The sequence below is a fragment of the Halyomorpha halys genome, unplaced genomic scaffold (genome assembly GCF_000696795.3).
Source record: "Halyomorpha halys isolate HHAL.00 unplaced genomic scaffold, Hhal_1.1 Scaffold2101.1, whole genome shotgun sequence".
Taxonomy (NCBI): domain Eukaryota; kingdom Metazoa; phylum Arthropoda; class Insecta; order Hemiptera; family Pentatomidae; genus Halyomorpha; species Halyomorpha halys.
In genome coordinates this window covers 52,598-70,901 of record NW_027114320.1, presented here as the reverse complement: position 1 = coordinate 70,901, position 18,304 = coordinate 52,598, and the positions used below count along the sequence as shown (strand labels likewise).

At 35.8% G+C, this 18,304-nt stretch overlaps 1 protein-coding gene across 4 annotated transcripts in view; it reads left to right on the top strand.

The window, feature by feature from the left end:
- The first annotated feature begins 9,545 nt into the window (after positions 1–9,545).
- The window catches only part of Afti (aftiphilin), a 50,927-nt gene continuing 42,168 nt past the window's right edge, over positions 9,546–18,304 (top strand). For 2 of the 4 annotated variants that reach the window (XM_014436805.3, XM_014436804.3), the window contains exon 1: positions 9,546–9,869. The gene's annotated coding sequence lies outside the window, so the exon portion shown is untranslated. Of the gene's footprint in view, positions 9,870–12,146; positions 12,243–18,304 lie in introns of all 4 variants that reach the window. The other 2 variants (XM_014436803.3, XM_014436801.3) reach the window with 2 other exon arrangements.

Below are 18,304 nucleotides of genomic sequence, written 5' to 3'. Positions count from 1 at the left end.
CCGTCCGCTTCATCTCGGCAACTAGTAAGCTGGCTCCTATCTTGACAGTTCTAGTCCGTCCGCTTCATCTCGGCAACTAGTAAGCTGGCTCCTATCTTGACAGTTCTAGTCCGTCCGCTTCATCTCGGCAACTAGAACTGTTACTCTGCCTCAGACTCTCTCACCTGGACCTTCTCTACCTACGTCAGTGTCCAGGGCTCATCCTCTGGCACGGCCGATCCTAACTTATAATGAATACGCCTTGTCGTGGGCCTAGAGATATCAGGCTGGAGAAATTGCCTAAGACCAGAGACACCCCCGACATATCCATTGATGACATTGTCCAATGCCTATCCTCGAATCTTCTTAAATTTCTAAACCAACACACTCCTCTTAAACCCCGTACCTTTAAACGCTCTCCGGCTCCCTGGATCAACTCAGAAATAAGAAATTAATGAGAAGACGAGATGCTGCCAGAAGACGCTTCAGATGCACCAGAATTTCAGAGCACTATTCCACTTTTAAGTCCCCCCAAAACCTTACCCAAACATCCTTACGCCGCGCCAAGAAGCAATACTTTCACAACATCCTATCCCAACCTCTCCGTTATAAGTCCTAAATCCTGTCCATATTACCCAGTTGATCCAGACGAGCTTAATACTTTCTTTGTTGCTCCTCCTCCCTCAACAACCTCATCCGAATTTTCATCTCTTCACATCCCTGAAATCCCATTTGATCTCAATAACTTTTATTTCTTGGATATTTCTCCAGATGACTTAATCTCAGCAGTCCTCAAGTCCAGAACTAACGATTACTGCCCAGACAACGTTCCTGCAAAGATCATCAAACTTTGCCTCCCAACTCTTCCTGCCTCCCTGCTCATTTATTCCCAACATTCCACACAATCCGCTTTATTGAAAATTTCTCAAGACCTCCAATCCGCTGTATACAATCATCATATATCAATTTTAATTCTTTTTGATTCTTCTAAGGCATTTGACACAGTTAACCATAAGATCCTCACAATATACTCTAAAACCTTTCCATTTCAAATAGTGTCCTAAAGTGGTTCCTCTCCTTCCTGTCACATCATTCCCAAACAGTCGTCATTCCATACAAACTTCTTTCCTCCTCTCCCCTTCTTCTGTCACGAGGTGTTGCTCAGGGATCCTCACTTTCACCAACCCTTTTCTCCATTTATATTAACGATCTTCCTGTCTATTTACCACGCACAATACCACCTATATGCAGACGATCTCCAAATCTATCTGTCCTTCCATCCCTCCTAGTATCCTCTCTCGTCTTCCTCCACTTCGACTACGGTTCCTAGGTCTATGGAGGGCTATCTGCAGGAATAGATTTGAGTCTGAAGAGACTCATGAATTGCTTTGTAAGATTTATCTTGGGGTTCCCAAGGCGCTCTCAAGTCTCCCGTTGGTATACCGAGTTGAAGTGGCTCTATCCAACCTCCCGAAGGCAATACCTCCTTAGTGTTTTCCTTTTCCAAGTACTTTAAATTAAAAAAACCTACCTATATCCTAGATCTATTAGGATATTATCTATAAGGATAATTTTTTAAATTTTTTGTTCTATATTTTAGATTAGATAGTTCCTTTTTTTTTTAATTTCATTTTTATTTACTTACCAAATAATCCGATCCGAGCCAGCGTTTCTTTTGTTTTATTTTTTTTCTAAGCTTTCCTACAAAGAGATAGAGTTGATTTGAGGTGGCTTAAAAATATTCAAATATCGTTGCTTACGAAACATTGCTAAAAGTACATCGATGTTTATGAACATCTATTTCAGTAACATTAGGTCAGTTCCAACGAATACGCAAGCTCTGGAAGTCAGAAGTATTTGCTAGAACTAGGGATGCGACATCGACTACAAAAAACCATCGATATTTAAAATATCAATGTTCAGTATTAAAATGTCGTTGCCTACAAAACATTGCCAAAAATACATCGATGTATTTGAACGTACATTTCAGTAACATAATGTCTGTTTCAACGACTGCGCATGTTCCGTACAGTCAGAAATAGTTGCTAGAACTAGGGATGCAACATAGACTAAAAAAAAATATTGATATTTAAAATTTCAATGTTCAATATTAAAATAACGTTTCTTACAAAACATAGCCAAAAATAGATTGATGTTTTTGAACATCCATTTTAGTAACATAATGTCTGTTCCAACGATTACGCGTGCTCTGGACAGTCAGAAGTTGTTAGGACTAGGGATGCGACATCGACTACAAAAAACATCGATATTTTATAATATCAATATTCAATATTAAAATACCGTTGCATACAAAACATTACCAAAAATACATCGATATTTTTTAACATCCATTTCAGTTACCTAAGGTCTATTCTAACGACTTCTGATTTTCCAGAACTGCACGGAACATGTGCAGTACAGGTTTTGCGTGAGAAAATTTTTTTTTACGCATGCTCTGGGCAGTCAGAAGTTGTCGCTAGAACTAGGGAGGCGACATCGACTACAAAACACATCGATATTTTAAAATATCAAAGTTCCATATGCAAATATCGTTGCTTACGAAACATTCCCAAAAGTATATCGATGTTTATGAACATCTATTTCAGTAACATTAGGTCAGTTCCAACGAATACGCAAGCTTTAGAAGTCAAAAGTAGTTGCTAGAACTAGGGGTACGACATCGATTACTAAAAACATCGATATTTTAAAATATCAATGTTGAATATAAAAATATCGTTGCTAACAAAACATTGCCAAAAATAGATTGATGTTTTTAAACATATATTTCAGTAACATAAATAACCGTATTGTTATTGATGATAATAGTAGATTAGGGGGTATAGGTGGAAGGATAATCCGCCCAGCCCGTGAAGACAACCTGAGGGAGGACTTGCATCTGGGTCTCCAAGGACCTACAGGTGCCGCCTCTCCCTCAGCTTAATACTAAAGACACCACAACCATGGTACTAAACATCAAGGCTGGTATTAGTAAGACTAAATTGTTAATAGGATCTGGCTTTGTCCCCCATAGTTTAGATCTACCTTACCAATATTTAGAAAGACCTCTCCGGTACGCTAGGGAGGTATATTTACGACTCTTAATTGGTGGAGATATTAATGGTCATCCCTTTTTTGGGGAAGCATAGACACCAACGAGCGAGGCGAAGCCTTGCTGGAATTTTTAGCCTTAACAGAGGGGTCGAAGCAGCCTTTGTTACAAGAGCAAGGGATGAGGTTTTAAATATTACGCAGACATTTAGCTGGATTAAAAGTCTTTGTAAAAACTGGAGGGTCACCTCAGACATAACACCGTGTGACCATAGGTTGATCTCATTTAAGATTATAGCTGAGAAACCTCTACACACAGTGAAGAGAAACCCGAGAAATACAGACTGGGGTCTTTTCAGAGAGAGGCTGGAAGGAGATTCACTCTATGCGGCGGAAAGACTTTCCAGATCACGGCTAGACATGGAATCTAGCCTTCTTGAAATAATGGTTATATCAGCCTACGAGGAGGCTTGTCCATTGAAAAGGAAGTCTAGTAAAAAAGTCGGATTGTGGTCAATTGAATTGACTAAACTACAAACATAAACAAGAAAAGCATATAATAAAGCTTATAAAATAAAGCTAGAGGCGGACTGGAATGTATACCGGGCTGCCTCTAATAAGTATAAAAGAGAATTAAGAAGACATAAATGAGATGGCTGGCGCAAGTTCTGCAACAACATAGAAAGCACGCCAGAAGCCTCTCGACTGATTACGTTATTAGGAAGCAATGGTCAACAGTCATTAGGTGCACTAAGGAAACCAGATAGGAAGTGGACCTCCTGCCTAGAGGAAACCTTGTCCCATTTAATGGAGACACACTTTCCAGGTTGCCAGCGCAGAACAGTAGACAATCTTCCAACCATGGATTCCCTCAGAGAGGCTAATGAAAAGGAGTGGGCATTAGCGGAGTCTATCGTTACGGATGGGGTCATTAAGGGGGTTGTGGAAGAGCTCGAGCCTTATAAGGCCCCAGGAACGGACGGTATTCTCTCATGCATGCTCAAGGAAGGACTTTTGTCCTTCTCCTCCGGATTAGGGCACTGCATACAGCCACTCTAGCATTGGGATATATTCCAGAGACGTGGAGGAAATCATTAATAGATTTCATTCCTAAGATTGGGAAGAATGACTATAGTGTCGCTAAAGCGTATCGACCTATTAGCTTATCCTCCTTCCTATTTAAGATCCTGGAGAAGTTGGTGGCGGTTTTCCTAACAAGCAAGATGCTACCAATCAACCTCCTTCATCTAAGACAGCACGGATATCTCCAGGGAAAATCAACTGAGACTGCACTGCACTCCTTGGTAGGGAGGATTGAAAAGACCTTATCATATAAAGACTCTTTTTCGATGTAGAAGGGGCATTTGACAAAACAAGGCCTGAGGCAGTTTTGTTTGTGCCTTATTAGGCATTTCTGCCCCGAATGCAATTAACAGCTGTGTCAGATTTGTTCTTAATAATAGAATAATTGTTGTTTCGGAAGACGGTACTAGGCTACAGGCGTAGGCAGTAACTGGATCCCCTCAGAAGGGTTGCATCTCACCGTTGCTACGGTGCCTAGTTATGGATAGCCTATTGAGAAGACTTGAGGATGCTGGGATATTCGTGCAAGCTTTTGCTGACGATGGAGTGATCCTTATTAGTGGAAAGTTCATGAATACCATCATGGAACTAATGCAAATCGCATGTAATGTAGTACAGGCATGGTGTACTGAAATGAAGCTTTCAGTAACCCATCAAAGACAGAGTTGATTCTATTTACCGGAAAGCGGGAATTGGGTACATTTCAAAGCCCGATTTTCTTTGACAATCAACTCCAATTAAGCCAAAATGTCAAATACCTCGGAATGAGTTTGGACGCAAAACTGAACTGGAGATCTCATTTGACAGAAATTAAACAAAATTAGTGCTGCTTTTTGGTAAGTATGACGCGCTGTTGGTACTACCTGGTGTTTCAACCCAAAGGTTATGCATTGAATTTATACAGCGATAATAAGACCGAGAATTTACTATGGAAGTATTGTGTGGTGGACAATCCTGCAAAGGGCTTCCCATGTGCGAATGGCCAGTAAGATCCGAAAGATAACCTGTATTGGCATTACTGGGGCATTTCGCGCAACACCTACAAAGGCATTAGAAGTTCTGCTTTCCTTAATATCACTCCACTTATCGATTAAAGGGGAAGCGGTAAAAGCCTATCGAAGAATGAGCGAAAAATTGACAGTAGACAGAGACAGAAGAAGTTACTGATCATGCGACAATAGTAAAGTGGTGGAAAGCGAGTTACCAATACTACAATACCGCGTACCACCGTAATATAAAACACCCGCTCTAGATACCAAGATTATTTTCCTACACCTAAAGTTAGAGGATTGGGTACAGGGTTTAGTGGAAACTCCAAGAGATTATCTGCCCTGTTTCATTGCTGGATCGGGAATGGATTCGACAGGACTAACGGGAACAGAGGTTTACATAGAATAATTAGGCATAGAACTAAACTTCCCACGAGGACAGGATTCGACTGTCTTTCAGGCAGAAATGTTTGCCATCTTGTCAGCAGCTTTATGCCCTGAAGTCACTAGCTGTGAAAGGACTGGCATCACCATCTTTTCAGATAATCTGTTCGCCCTTCAAGCCTTGGAGTCACCTAGGGTCACCTCTTAATTGGTAAAAGAGTGTAAGCAAGCCTTAGAATCATTAGCATGCTTAAAGAAGCTTCATTTTGTGTGGCCCCCAGGACATAAGGGAATCACAGGTAATAAAAAAGCTGTTCAGCTTGCTAGAAACGGGGCTGAGCACCCTCCTATAGGACTAGAACCATTCATAGGCATTTTTAAAAAGCATCAGATCCAATTCTAGCTATCTCGGTACCTAACAGGACAGAGCCACTGGACTCGGATAACCATGACAGAACTGAACCCTTTGTGTCCCTAGTTTTCTTGTCAGAACCTATCATATTTTATGAGGAAGGATAATTTACATACATAGATACATACTCTAATAATACATCATAATTTTGGGAGGATGAAGAAGTATTACTAACTTTCGCACCCGCGTCATTCGTTCTCCTATTAGTAGATGTTGGAAAATGCAACAATGAATGATGTCGCATTTCGCATTTATTACAAGAGCCAGGGGAAGGGCATCTATTGGTATAATGACCGGGCAATAAACAGCATGTATGTATGTAGCATAAATTTAGCGGTCGTATTTTATCAAACCATAGTTTAGGTTCCATTGAGTGAAAGAGCGGTCATCTATATAAACAATGTCTTTCTCGGCATATAGGACAATTATTATGTGTCATGGACCCATTTTTAGACATTAAAACCCTTTTAGTAAAATTTTGAGACTTGTGGGGCAGTATATTATGAAAGTTCAAAATTTCAACTCAGCGGGCGTTTTCTTGAGTTTCCTTAAAAATATTAACGCCGAACAGTCAACCGTTAAGCCAAAATAAAACAGAAATGGCCGACAAGGGTGTGGGGAAGATGTCCAATCCGCAGAGAGCTAACAAGGCAGACAGAAACCGTCAGCAGGAGCAGTATCACTATGAGCTAGCTAAATACAATAATTACAATAGAAGGAAAAAAGTGGTAGAGAGCATTAAGAACGCCGACGCTACCAACCAATCCCCATGATAGCCGACATTGAGAAGCATTTCAGGAAGCTCTTTGAAAAAGAGAATCTATTCGGATAGTCGGGTTGTGAAGAGGGCTATCAGGTCGACATCGTTGGACTCATCGCCGGGGCCGGATGGTGTGTTGGTCCGCACAATAAAATACTTCGAAGTAACACACTTCATCAAGTATATTGCGGAGATCATGCTGAAGGTGGGATATGTACCTGAGCCTCTACGCCAAGGGCGCACAATACTGGTCTACAAGGGAAAGGGAAACTTAGCAGCAAATAGTATTTCCTCCCAGAGGCCAATAACGATGTATTCGATTGTGCACCGAATCATCGAAAAGGTTCTGGATATTAAATTGAGAAAGCAGGTCACCTTTAGCAATAGTCAAAGGGGCTTCATCAAAGGTCTGCCGGGAGCACATGTAAGCGCCGGAATCATTGACGCGATCATAAAAGATGCCAAAAATAGGAAAAAAGATTGCGCGGTGGTTTTTCTGGACGTGGTTGGTGCTTTTGACAACCTTGGTCATGGACACATAGTGAGCTCGCTGGGGACAAGAGGTGATAAAATAAAATTAATGAAAGATACTCAGTCACAGGCTATTGCTTTTTAATCCAAGCCGGTGCAATTATTTGAAATAGCAAGAAGCAGAACACGATTGACTTGTCGAGCTGTGAGGTGGAGTATGTGAGTATTTCATCAACTCTTCAAGAGCTCCTTTGGATAAGGTATTTGATATCCGAAATCAATCCTTGTTTAGTGAGTGGACCTACTAAACTCTTTTGTGACAACATTGGTGCATTAGAATTGTGTAAAAACTCTATAATAAGTGATCGATCTAAACATATTGATGTTAGGCACCATTTTATTAGAGAAGAAATTAAAAATAATGATGATTGTGTAGAGTATATTGCTTCTGATAAAAATATTGCCGATTTCTTAACTAAGCCCTTGAGTGGCCTTCAGCACAAAATTAATGTTGATTGGATTGATGTTTTAATTTTTTTTTTTTTGATTGACTGAATTTGTGTTGATAAATTTAGAATTATGAGCGAGTGTTAATATTGTAATTATAGATTTATTGAATAATATAGAAGGCGTACGCTTATTCGCCCATGCATGTTTTCCTACCACATTGTCCTTGAACCTTATGTGTGTTAGAATGAGTCTTGAGATGAGCTTATGAGTATTAAACCTTGTCTCTCGAATCTAGTGTTATTTATTAACCTACATTTTTCTCTTCATTCTAAGACATTTATAAAGAACAAAACTATTTCCCATGAAGTCATTTTTGAGATTTACACATCCTTCTGGTCATAAAACCAACTTCTTAAGTTAGTTTTTTTTGTATAACAGTAAAAGCAATGAATACTTTTCTTATTTTAAATATCTTAAAATGCAGTAGCTATATTTATTTGTACCTAGAAAATGGTTCTATGGATGGTATATGGTACATGCAGTGATTTACAACATTCTGCACATATGAATCATTCAGTAGCAAAACAGTGTAACTGCGAAAATTAAAGCTTTTCAAAGTTAAATTGTTTGTTAATTACAATGTTTTACTAGTTGGAAGATAGTTCGGGTGGCTATCAATTTAGGTACAAAATAGAAAATAAAACAAACTATTTAATGTGGTAATCTTTTACAATTTTGTACCTTTACTAATCGCCACCCAGACTATCCTCCTTTCAAACAACAGTCACTTGATATCTACATTATTCTTTTAAGAACATAAATTTCCTAAATATTCTTTCAACAATTCTTGAAATCAGCCTTAAATAAAGCCGGGGATTCCAAAAATTTCAGTTACGATGTTTTATGTTTGACCAAATGTTTGTATTTATGTGTTATAATCCTAAAAGATAATAATTGAATATGCCTAATGCACACCCTAATTAATTTTAACAATTAACCAAGTGACATTATAAAAAATAATTAAATACGATTTTTATGAGAGAAAAAAAAACAAAAATAAAAGGAAAATCAACTTAATTGGTCTAAAATATTCGCTTAAAAATATATTGAAAAATCAAAAAAATAGAAATAACTTCAATATGACTCAACCAATCTTCACAAAAGTGTGTTTAGGGTGATTTAGGGCTCAGTTACCTCTGCAAGAAAGAGCTCAGACCGGATCTAATTAAACAAATGAGAACCGGAGATATAAAATAAAATGTTAAAAAGTTTTTCTTTATTTAGTACTAATATTACGACTTTATAAGGTAGTATAAAATTAAATCTAAATTTTACTGATATAGCTTAATAGATCAGACATACAGCTTTTCAATGGCTGTATTGACGTTGGAATTGGATATAAGAGTTATGAACGATTATATGAACAATGATCTGCAAAAGAAAAAGAATCCTCCAGATGAATCATTTATAATTTTTAATTTCTTTGAAAAATGGTATTTAAAGGTTTCAGACGACGATATAAATGATAATAATTTCCTTTTTCATAAAACTTTTTTTTTTTTACTTTACTGAAATACTCATTAGGTTTTTTTTAGTTTTAGTGAATAAAAAAAAAACATAGTGTCAGTAATATTTATTTCTTATCCTTCAGAGACAATAGCCTATAACCTTCCTTGAAAATTTCTGGCAATTCCAAGTTTCTTAGTTGTAAATGTTTCAGGAGCCTTCCCCCTCCAACTCAGATAGGAATAGAAAAAAAAATAAACGTGCGATTGTCTAGTGGTCTGGTAGAGACCTTTCTCAAAGGCAGGTACTGTTTTGACAGTTTGCAAACTGTCTCGAGCTTGGTATTCGGTCCCTTGGAACAGATATCTAAACAGCTAGAGAAATGGCGCTGGCCTCCATGGAACGCCGAAACGGTACTGCGCATGCTCCTGATAGTTGGCTGGCTGTCGAACCGGTCCTTGGAACAAACCATTAAGGAGCTTGAGGTGGCACTAGTTACTCAAAGGTTATATGGTCCAATTTTGTGATTCTCTTTGGAATTTCGGAACGATATTTTCATAGAAATTGGGGTTATCTTTGCCACAGTGGTTATTTGGTTTTAAATTAGTGTTACCTTTTGGCTCTTTCTTTGATTCAGTGCTGAACAGCTGTCTCATAAAGGTTTCTAAACTCTCGATTAATACTGTTTTTTAGAACCTCATTTATTTTTAATGTATAACATGTTGAAGCCTAAATTTCGAATTAAGTACAAATTGAAACTTCATAGTTGCATCCCAATTAATTAAAGGTATGTGTATTAAACGTTGATGAAGTAGTAGTTATATGAAGGTACTGTTGAGATCTTAAGTAGTAATGTAACTCAGATCTTTCAATTTTTGGTTGTTTAGTAAGTAAATGTGAAGAAAATAAATACTAGCTGTAGGTATAAACTCAGTAATTCTTGTTTTTGGTTGATTTGCCAGAAATAGCAAAACTTTGTCTTAATTTTACTGCTGTAAACGTGATTGGTGTTTAATTTGGTGATTTTCCTTGTTCTATAACATTTAACCAGTGACTTGCTCACACTCTCCAAGATGATATATTAAGATGGTAATATTCACATTTTCATAATAGCCTTAACTAGGATTAACATGTAGCCTATTTTGAAACTAGGTCTATAATTTTAAACAAAACATGATTTTTAATTTTGCATCTATTAAATTTATTAGTAATCAGTTTGATTTTAGTTAAATTGTTTAAATTATAAATTGTATTGTTTCACAAATTTCTTTACATTTTTATGTCTCAGTCCTATTGTATTGTTTCATACTATTGTTTTGGATTATTTTTAATTTACCTGTAACTATGTTGTTTATAACAGAATAAAATATATCACTATAGATAGTTTTGGTTTTGAAATCAAATCATGATCTCATAACTAGTAACCCCATGTTATTTTCATTTTCATTTTTAAATAAATAAATCTCCAACTGCCTGGTTTTTTCCCACACCCTTGTAATTTATCAGATAACTATTTTTAGAAGGTTTAGTGGACTTAAGAAGATTCTGTCTAAGAATAATATACTTGTTCCAACAATGAATTTGCACTGGATTTATTTAGCATAAGAAAGCAATCCTATGCCTTCATATTCTCTCATTGATTTATTATATGTTTATATGAAAAGCCCTTAATGATCACCACTGTATTTTGAAAAGTTATTTGAAGTAGTATCATAAAATAAAATTAATAAAGTTGGTCTGGATGCAGTCCAAAATCAACTCAAATAGTTAATAAATTATTTATGACATGAATAAAAAAGTGAACTAAGGTTGGACTAAAAAATAATGTAAAACAATATGTGAAAAATGAACAAAGTAGATTAAAAATAATAAGCAATCTATCAATAGAATATAATTGTATTAATTTTTTATTGCGAGTATCAATCTTATTATTGTGCTAATAATTGTGTCTTTTAGTTTACCAAATGTATAATAACACTAATAAAGTGATTTGTTTTATTTCCTATTCCAAATTTATGGCTATGAGGAGGTAAACAGTGAAAAGTATAAATAAACAAGAATTACAAAATGATAATATACATAGTAAGGGGGAGAATTTATATAAAATTATATGAATAAAATACAAAATTTAAAAAAATAAAAAGAATCTACAATAAATCTAATACAGTGAAAAAAATACAGAATTGAATAGAGGTACAAAGGTTTGTGAATTTATATAATAGAAACAATAAGTATGAAGTAATAAATGTAAGATAAGGTGGAGGTAACAGATGAATATAAAATATATAAATAAAAATATAAAACATATAAGATGGATAGTAAACATTGAATATCATTATTATCATATAATGTATATCATTTATTATTTTATATTTAGTGTTTACGTATCTTTTTAGCTCTGAGAAGCCCTGCAATATGAGGTAAAACGTTGGCTCACATTAAATAGTTTAATTACTATTTGAGTTTTTTTTTTTTATTACTACACTCGGACCTTCTGAAATGCTTAGAAAGTAATTTTTATATCAAATGTATTGAACTATAATTTTTTAGTGTTTGTCTTAATACTGTATTGGTCTTGTTTCATTAAAATAAATTATGGTTTTCATATCCATATGGTGTGTTATTGGTCATAATTTTTATTTCAATTCCTGATTAAGTGAACCTGAATAAATTCAACTTTTAAAGTTGAACTGTTTTAAAACATTTTATTGAATCAGTCACTTGGCTGAAGTGACTTTTCATTGGATTTAATGCTTAAAAAACTGGAAATATTCTCACTTTTTCAGTATTATCCCATCTATTTTCACAATAAAACCAAACATAGAATGTAGTATCAAATGTTATGAATATATATTTATTTTATATTTTCTCAGCTCAACTGGGATGAATGAATTATTAGGGACCATACTGTGTATCATAATAAGTGAATGGATATTTTGTTTGTGTAGAGTACATGTATATTTTATTGTTTTTGTATGTTCTGTAATTTGTTTACTATTCTTGTGTAAGCACTTGTTTAAGTCCTTGTAGATAAAAACGCTCCTAGAAGACTTATGATTTACAGGTACAGGCTTCAGCTGCCGCATTTTCTCTTGAAGTTCTCTGACCCAATCTTGTGAATCTGAGAATGTCCGTGATCCATTTGTGAAAAATTCTCCAGGTAATGTGATAGTTTTTCCATTGAGCATTTGGGATAGGGAAGAATTAAAATCAAAGTGAATCGCTGCTCATAGACCTAATTGTACAGTTGGCAAAGTTTCGGTCCAGCTCAGGGAATTATGTGCCTTCAATACTGTTTTCAATGTACAGTGGAGTCGCTCAATCTTGCCGTTGCATTGAGGGTAATAAGACATAGAGTGGTAGAGTTTGACACCATATAACGCACTAAAGTGTTTAAAAAATCCCGTGTCAAACTGATGGCCCTGATCACTCGTTATGTGTCTGAGGACACCAAATCGAGCAACCCAATAACTAAACAGCCTTAGCAACTGTTTCAGCAGTGATGTTGTTGAGTGGGATAACTTCCATCCAACTGGTGAACCTATCAATTATAGTTAAAGGGTAAATGTTTCCTTCTGAAGTGGGAGGGGAACCAATTTGATCTATGTGAATCTCAGCCTAATGTTCATCAGGCACTTTATATTGTCCTACAGGAGATTTCACATGATTCATACTGTGGATCTTCCTAAGCTGGCATGGTAGACATGCTTTAGTTCATTCCTCGATGTTCTTTTTAACATTGAACCGAACATATTTACATGATACCTGCTTGATGGTTGCCTTGACACCAGGGTGAGCTCTATCATGAATAAGGTGTAAGACTTGTTGCCGGGATGCCTTGGGAATGAATGGCCGGATGGTGTCCATACTGACATCACACTAAAGATAATTTCCACTAAGAAGCTGGTAGATCATGAATTTTAATGCAGAATCAGATATCATATCCTGAAGTTCACTGTCAGTCTTCTGTTCTTTGGCTATCTTGTCAAAGTCTAACACTTCTAGAGCCTCGATCTACGACAAAGTGTCTGTATTAATATTTTGCTTTCCACTAATGCGGCGAATGTCTGTGGCAAATTCAGATATGTACTGCAATTGTCTTTGTTGGCAAGGGGAAACTTAATCATTTCTCTGCTTAAAAGCAAAAATAAGAGGTTTATGATCTGTAAAAATCACAAAATGGCTTCCTTAGAGATATTTAAAATGCTTGACCGATAAATACATGCTCAGCAACTCCCTATCATGTGCACTGTAAGACTTTTGAGCATCGCTTAGTTTTTTTAGAGTAAAAAGCCAGATCTCTCCACCCACCAGGTTCAAGTTGTTGAACAACACTGCTGATGTCAATATTGGTGGCATCAATAACAAGTGCCAAGGGATAGTCTGAACAAGGAAAAGTGAGCACGCACGGTTGCATTAGCAAGATCAACTTTGCATTGCTCGAACTTGGCAACTGCTTCCTGAGTCCATGTTATTTTTCTGTTGTCCTTCTTCCTAGCTACTTTGAGATAATCGTGTAAAATAGCTTGGGTTTCTGCAGCCTTATGTAAATACCCTCTATAAAAATTTATCATTCCCCAAAACTGGCGAAGTTGTTGAACAGTCTATGGAAGTTTGTTATCTACTATGACACTGACCTTTTCTGGAAGGAATAACGATCCACCTGGAGTAATTCCATATCCCAAAAATTCGAATTCCTGAGCTCCAAACATAGATTTGGCTACATTTATATGCAATCCATACTCGTCCTAGCAGGTGAAAACACTTTCTAAATGACATTTGTGTTCCTCTTCAGTTGGCGAAGCAATTAGACCATTATTTAAAAAAATAAATACAAAATTGAGACCAGTAAAAACTTGATTGATGAAACGTTGGAAACTGCTAGGTGCGTTTCGTAAAGCTGGAGCCATAACATTAAACTCGAAAAGCCCAAATGGAGTGATAATGGCTGTTTTTGATTTATGCTCCTCACCTATAGAAATTTGATAATAGGCCTTAAATAGATCAATTTTAGAAAAAAATTGTTTGACCATCTAACATACTGTGGAAGTCATCTATCTGATGAATTGGATTTCAATCAGGAACAGTAAGGTCATTAAGTCTGCGGAAATCACCACAGGGGCGTAATGAACCATCCTTCTTCATAACTAGATGTAAAGGAGAAGCCCATTCGGATTTTGATGGTCGAATTATTCCATGATTTAACATAAACTAGAACTCTTCTGCGCCAACTGTAACTTTCTAGAGTTGAGTCTTCTAGCTTTGGAGTAAACAGGCTTTCCGGTAGTATGAATGTAGTGTTTTACACTGTGCTTGCTTTCACTTGGTATTAAGTTGGGTTTAGTCAGATTCGGAAACTTGGTTTGTAGGTCAGCAAATCTTTGAGAATTTGACAAAGTGCTAATGATGTCACCATTTGAAATAGTTGAAATCCACCACGGATCTGTGCACCTGTGGCATTATCTACAAGCTTCCTATTTTTTAAGTCTATTAAAAAGATTAAAAAGGGCCAAAAAATCTGCACCAATTATTCCTGTTCACTTTAGCTACAATAAAGGGCCACTGAAACTGATGGCGTAAATCCAAATCAGTATTTTAAGTTTTGACTCCATATGTTGGTATAATGAATCCATTGGCTGCAAGCAAAACAAAATCTTTACTAGGGGATTCACAATTTGATCCTAACAGAATTATGGACACATCTGCTATCGACAAGTAACTTTAATCTGGTTTTTATATTCAGGACTAATAAACGAAAAGTGTGACCACCTGAATTGTTAGCAACAGCCGAAGCCACATCTACTGTTGCTTGTAGGAGTTTTCCGATAGCTGCTGCCAAGTGCATGGTTGTCTGCATTTTTCCCATATCTATGGTGGAAATAACAAAATTTTCCTTTGGGTCTAAAGCCACGCCTTGAATGGAAAGAATCTCTGGACAAGCTGCGAGTCCAATTCCTAGAATTCAAATTACAAATTTGAACTTCTAGATTAGCAATTTTTTTCATCAATTCATTGAGAATTGAGTCTTGATCTTGACTAACAGAATAGGCACTTAACTGAGGGGCAACATCAGCTATTTTGTCTGCCATAGCTGCCACCTTGTCTAAAGTTTCATCACTAATGATTACAATATTTTTTATTGCATCCGGCAGTTTTTCAAACCTCACTGTCCAAAGAATTCCCCCACCCCCAGCCAAGGCCTATATTTTATGGAGCAACTTACTAGGCTTGAGATCCCCTAACTTTAAACCTGTCAGCAATCTCTTAATTTGTTGTTTATCGCTCTCCTTAAACATCTAGAGAATTCGATCCTTAGTTAAAGAATATTTATTATTGTCCGAACTTTTAATAATATCCTATATATTTTCCATGTATTTAGCTTCTAGCTGAGAGACTAGATTATTGAACTTAGTGTCTTCTTTAATAATACCTACTAAATTGAACTGGACTTCTATTTGATAAGTCCATAATTCAGGTTTATCAGCCCTGAAGGGGGGTATTTTAATCGTAACCTTATTTACCTCAGGTTGGTTTTCAGGTTTATCTTCTTTGGGTGCTGCCATGCTGTGTATTTCGTAAAATCCATAAATGTTGAGGTAACCAATTGTAGGTTATGAATAAGAAGAAACTAATAATCACTGGTTTATTTCACTCACATACATAATTGTGCGCATGGTCTTATTAACCTCCTAGACTGTTACAATGAGCTCTCGTCAGGGATAACTTGAATCAGCAATAATCGATACCTTACGTCCCTACATATTTATATGAATATTGAATATGGGGTATTAGTTATATAGTATATATTGTGGGTATTGAATGTGGAGTAATAGTTGTACTCAAAGATTAAAAAACTATTCAAGTGGTAATAATTAAAATTGTATTTAGTTGTATCATGTAAAATGTAAATGATGTAAATAAAAGTTCTCCAGAATCCTGTAAAATGGATGTTCTTGCAATTTCATATAAATATAAAAAGGCAAACCTTCCTGGCCGGACCTGCTAAAACCCCAAGGGAGCGATGGTCCTATATCACTTTTAGACTTAGGATAGTCAAATTGAGATAGCCTTACTTATCTGAGGTAAGAAACAGTCAATTATAGTGAGTATGTTGGTCGATTGATGACTTGTTGCAATCTCAAAATAGCAGAGATCGTTACAAAAAATATAAAAAGGCAATCCTTCCCAGCCGGACCTGCCCCACTATGACTCCCAGGAAGCGATGGTCCTATATCACTTTGGAAATATTTCCTTATAATACAATGGCTTAAAATGATGCAATTAGAACATGTTCTTAGAGAAGGCAACTAATTATTTAATACAATATATAACAAAACTTAAAAGTAAATGGATAATGAAAATAAATGAATATAAATACAGTGCAGATGTGGGAATTAACTACTAACCTAAAACAAAACATAATTAAAGTAATTGTTATTTATTTACATACGATGATCACAATTTGGCTAACTTTATATTAGAGATGAAGTGCACCAGCTCTTTTTTGTATTTTCCAAAGATTTCAAATTGCTTAAGTGGCCATGTATGTCCATGCGTTATGCAGGTTTTTATTATATTGAATCTTTGTTGATCATACAGGGTGCAGTTGAAAATTAAATGATTAAAAGTTTGTAGAGTTTGTCCATCGAAATTAAATAAATCAGTGTTAGTTGCATTATGTCTTGTGTTTGTGGATAGTGTTTTAGTCTATTGTATCATTTTTTCTTATATTTTCCCATTATTGGAGGTATTGAGATAGGTCATAATTTGTTCAAATCTCGCTTTGGGATGATATGTATCAGACCTTTTTTCTGAATCTTTGGTTTCTTTATTTGGAGCCAGGTCAGTTTGTAAATATTTATAATCAGGTTTGGATATCCTTCTGTGGTGTACTGTAGTATTTCCGTAGTAAATTTGTCATGTCCTGGAGTTTTTTCTTATTTAAGTTTCTGATAGTATAGAGAATCTATGATGGCTCAAGTATATTGTCGTTACTTGTATCAGGTATTAACATAGCATTATTTCTTAGTTCATTTTATTCCTTGGTATCGTTAGTGCTACTTTCTTGTGAAACTACACTATTTCTGTTTGAAACCTGCTGTGTGGTTGTTATTGTTGGTTAAAACTCTTCTTAGTATGTTCTGGCTCAGTATTTTGTTAGAGGCATATTTTATACCCAGTTCCAGGGGTTTGATTGCTCTGAACAATATGCTTCACAAGAATTAATTTTAGACTGATTAGTGCTTAGTATTTGTGCCTGAAAGTGATCTTCTGTTATTCTTGTAAATGTTGGTCTGTTGGTATAACTTCCTTAGCCGGTTAGTGGTTTTTCTGTAGTTAGTTAGTTCATCATTCCACCATGGAACTGATCGATTTTTTTTCTGGGAGTGGGTAGAATTAGAAATTTTAAACGACATGTTGCACGCTTTGGTTAAGGCTTTACTAAAGAATTCAACTGTCGTATCTACATCTGAATTGAGTATATTTTTGATTATTTTAGTTTCAATCTGGGGTATTGTCAGGTTCTTGGCATGTAGTTTAAATTGTTTTTTAAGCTGAGTGGTCAAGTTGTCCCCGAAATTAATCCAGTCAGTAGACTTGGTAATGTGATAACCTTTGTTGTTTTTGTTTTGTAGATTAGCATATAATGATATTTAAAAGTAAATAGAGTTGTGATCTGATAAATTTTTGACGTAAAGAATTTTCCAATTATTAATTATTTTTACTGTTTGTGAATTAGTAATAGTCAGCTCTATATTACTTTTACCTCTGGGTCTGTTAAATGTTGTAAGAAGAGATGGTTTGCTAGTCAGGGTCAGGTTTTGGGAAATTATAAATGATTCTGATATTTCACCCCTTGGTGTTACTTAAACGTCATTCCATAACAATGATCGGCTATTGGAGTCGATACCGAGTATAATGTAATAGTTATTGTACTGCCTGGTAAGCTGATAGATTTTGTTAATGTCTTCATTAATATTAGCCTAAATGTCAAAGTATGAGCTGATAAAAATAAATTTTTAACTCTGAAAGGTTACTTCAACTGTGCAAGAGCCCGAGTCACTGTGTTGAGTTAGTAGGATTGCGTCTAAGTTTTTGTTATTTCAAATTCTAGTTGCTCTTAGATTTCTATCGGTAGTTTGGTACATTTGTAGTCTGTGAGTATATCCAGCAACTTTTTTTTTTTTTGTAAGGTTCTATATATTTATGTGTGTGTATATA